Below are 4,243 nucleotides of genomic sequence, written 5' to 3'. Positions count from 1 at the left end.
GAGTTTAGTACCTACGGGTTTTATATAGTATAAGGAAAATATGGAGTATGTCTCCGATTTTTATATATAAAAGAAAAAATGAGAGTATTTTTATTCAAGTCCAATTTCATTAATGAAGCTCATACATGTCAAAGGTATTTTCAATCCACAGTCCATCTTCCTCAAACTCGGCCCTAATATATTTCTCTTTTTTTCAGTCCACCAGTTCCTGGGCTTTAGGCCCAAGTCAATCTTAATTTTTCTCAGATTTCCTATAAGTCCAGAATCAGTTTTTTGGCAGTCTCTGTAAATGTCTAGAATGTGATTTTTGTTTCAACAATTTTTGCATAGGTTCAAAGCATAGTTTTTTTACCATTTCTACGGTCACAAGACAGTTTGGAAACAGGTCATTTTTTGTTATAACTCAGATACATTTAAAACCCTTTTAAAACAGTTCACAACTTTAAACCTGGGCTTTAGGCCCAAAAAATATTTATTCGATTGGCTAAAGGGGCGGAAGGCCCGAAATTGTCACTAGTCACTTTTAAAAAAAGAGTCATTTGACCTTGTTTTATTACTGATCCAATTTCAAACTTTAACCAAAATCTCACTTTTACTTAACCGTAGCATTACACTAGTTTTAAAACTCAAAATCAGGTTAAGTTTCAGTTTCATGCAAAAGTTGTATTAACCAAGCTTTTTGAAAAGACTTAGGCGACATCTTAATATACTATGCGTTTCCTAGGTTCTACACATGCATAAGGGTTTCAATAATTTCCAAGTGTTTACAAATACATACACATATAAAAATGAACGTAAATGAACAATGGTTAGGCTGGTAGGCCTACCTAAACCCACTAGTTACTATTTTCACCCATAGTTAGGTCTCCACCATTTTCACCCATGGTTGGGCCTTCAATATATTAGCTTCCCTTATCATCTTATCTCATAGACTCGATCAAGAAATGATGTTGGGCCTCTAGACCAACAAGGTTTAATGCAAGTAGAGAGGCCCGAGTGGCCCAGGATTGAATTTTGCATGGAACACATAAAAGGATAAGGATTAGGACATGTCTATTAAGGCATAGATAGTTCATACTTAAGCAAGTTAAATATACAAATCAAATAGATATATGACAAAGAGGAAGTGGAACATTTTTTAAAAGAAACTTAAGCCCAAATCAGATAACGATGAGGAGAATTCAAGGCCCAAAATTTAAGCAAATACCAACAACGCATCAACACTTATAGACTCACATTAGCGATATTCCCATTGTATACTAAATATACTAGTTCTCATACACCTGTGTATATAGGACTAGATACATCTTGTATATCTAGGTATGTTCATGAAGAAAGTCAATCACACAGAATGGAAAACAACAAGAAAACACATCAAGGCCTTTAACCTTTGGAGTGCCATTTAGACTCAATCGAACAGAATCAAAGAGGAGGGGTAATAGACAAGGGAAAACCAGACAGTATGCATGATATACATAGGTTTCTACTTGTTTTTTAACACTTAGAGGGTCCCATGGGACATGGACTCCTATGAGGGAACCCTAGCAATTTAGGATAGGGGAATTGGATTGAGTTAGCTAGAAACTTAAGGCCCTCTTCCCTTCTCCTTTGATCCTAAGTATGTCACACTCATGTTCCTCCACACACTAATTGACACCTCTTTAACCATCTCAATATATACCAAACTAACATACTGACTCTAGGCCAAACTTAAGTTCATATTCCTACAACCAATTTCTCTCCATCATGAACATATGTAAAGGAAAACAGAGCATAGAAAATACAGACATAGCACAGATAGGTAGAGTAATAGGTCTTAAAGTCATTTGAAACAAGTAATACATGATAATGTTGTAGCTATTGCAAACACAGACATACATTATAAAGGATTGATCCACAAGATACTTTCCAAGTAAGGGAGTAGACAGGTTCACAAAGAGATCATACAACATGTATTCATCATATTTTGACCAATAAAAGAATTTAAGAATCTACTTAGCCTACATCTAGATCAATATATAACAAGCTCACATGAGTGGAGATTTAATATAACCAGTCAGCTAAATAAATAACCATAGAGGACTTAACATGTTTGGCAAACTTTAGATCAAAACATGACATTTTAGCAAGTATCCTTAGGAGGGTTCTAAGCAATTCAAAGACATAGTTTAAGCTCAATAAGACAAGCAATGGGACCTAAATGGGCTAGACACTCAATGTTAGCATATTTCATATGTACAGAGCTTCAAACACATTACAAGCTTCAACGGAAACACCAATACAGTTTTAAAGGAGCAGAACTGAGTTTAAATGCTTTTACCCATTTAAAAGAAACATATTCTAAGATCTTTAGATACTAAAACCAATAGCAAGTTAACAGCACATGCCATGTGGTTTAGACAGAGTCATTAAAAGGAGCATACAAAGGTCTTGGTCAGTTTAATAACTCAAGTTACATGTCTTTTAGTCTCTATGAACATAGTTTTAGACCCAAGTAGACTTATACAAACTGGTATGCAACTTATCATCAGGGTTTAACAAATATAGACATACAACAACATTTAAACTTCCTAAGGCCAAACATCATTTTGAAATAACAACTCTATTGACTAGCAACCAGACATATACATGCTTAAAGATGACTTTATGCTACCAAATACTAAACAACCACTTACAAGTCACATAGGGATCAGGTGAACCATCAAACATGCTACATAAGCATTATCAGCGATTCTGACTAAACAAGATATCCAAGCTAGCACAATATATATCAAACTAATCACTTATACAAGTAAACAAATTCCTAATGGACAGTATGTTAATGAGGGAATAGAAACAACATGCTCTTCTATAATTTACACGAGCTCACACAAATCCAAACAGGGCCATACACATGTTGATTTTAACTCATTAGACTCAGCAAATGAACTAAACATGTGGCCAGATTCAGGTGATTTAAGCAACTGGATCATGAATCATGCATAAGTGACTACCACAGACAGTACCTTAATACCATTAAACTATACAACATGTGTTTTGAACTTAACAAGACTAAGCACGGTATATAATACTAAACTAAACATATAACATATACCAAAATTAAGACATGCTAATTACATGGTTAGCCAGCTAAACCCATAATCAAACCTATAAGAGTGGACTACTCAGCAAGACTATAAACTAAACTTGATCACCTTATACACTCAACGTGAGACTATTAGCATTAACACAACTACCTACCATCACATATCACAGACAAGCATGGTATTGGTCCTTGTTAGATTTAAACCAAATGAGATTCAGACCAAACACATAAAACACTATGACATAGGGGGGTAAGCATTTTGGACATGATCAAACTATCAAGACAAATGGCATGATTCAAGGCAGGCTAAGACATTTAACTCTACTACATTTAAACCATTTATAGCACCACTTTACAATACTACAAAAAATATGCTAACAGGATCATAACAGGAATACAGCAAATGCCCAAGAAAGCAATAGGCAGAAATAGAACCAAACATGTATTTAATAAAATTTAAGACTAATAACATCTAAATCATGCCACATAGTAACTAAACTAAACAACACATAAAACATGCTTAACCACAAAACACACTAAGCTAACACATAATCAACTACAAATAACTAAAAGAAACATAACAAAAATGCAAAAATAAAGGGAAAGGGGAATTACCTTTCTTATGTGCAGCCTTTGAATCGAGATTTGGACTTGGAAGATTTCTAGACCTCCTTTCCTCAACCCCCAAATTGCTCAAACAGCCACAGAAACCGACACAAGAACAGAAAAATAAACTTTAAAATTTGTCTAAACTCGAACTCTTAAAATCTCAAAGCAAATTGCTTAGAAATTTAGGTATTTCAAGTATATGTGTGAATATGTATGATATTCAGTATGTAAGTCCCTCCAACTATGTGGTTTGGGGTTCTTTAAATAGAAACCCCATAAATCCCCAAACCCTAAACTTGACCGATGTGGGACAAACCCAGAAAAATGAGAACCAAGTCTCAATTTTAGTATCAATGGCCATGATTTGAGTAAATAAACGGACGAATGGTCAGATTTGACTCAAAACGAGTCAATCCCCTTGGTTCTTCATAATCCAATGAAAATCAAGTATTCAAAATCAAATACAACAAAAATAATTAAAGTTTTTTAGTCAATGACCGTTGCAAATGCAGGAAAAATCAAAGAGAAAGGGAAACTATACTGTGTTTG

General features: G+C 34.4%; 1 long non-coding RNA gene across 1 annotated transcript; it reads right to left on the bottom strand.

Annotated features, from left to right (window-relative positions):
• Window positions 1-3,267: 3,267 nt before the first annotated feature.
• Window positions 3,268-3,919, bottom strand: LOC132063271 (uncharacterized). The gene is made up of 2 exons (XR_009416360.1): window positions 3,614-3,919; window positions 3,268-3,547 (listed from the first exon to the last, which is right to left on the bottom strand). It is a non-coding gene; the product is annotated as an uncharacterized LOC132063271 (long non-coding RNA).
• Window positions 3,920-4,243: the final 324 nt, after the last annotated feature.

Source organism: Lycium ferocissimum, chromosome 7, assembly GCF_029784015.1.
Source record: "Lycium ferocissimum isolate CSIRO_LF1 chromosome 7, AGI_CSIRO_Lferr_CH_V1, whole genome shotgun sequence".
NCBI classification, from domain to species: domain Eukaryota; kingdom Viridiplantae; phylum Streptophyta; class Magnoliopsida; order Solanales; family Solanaceae; genus Lycium; species Lycium ferocissimum.
This window is presented reverse-complemented; position numbering and strand designations above follow the sequence as displayed.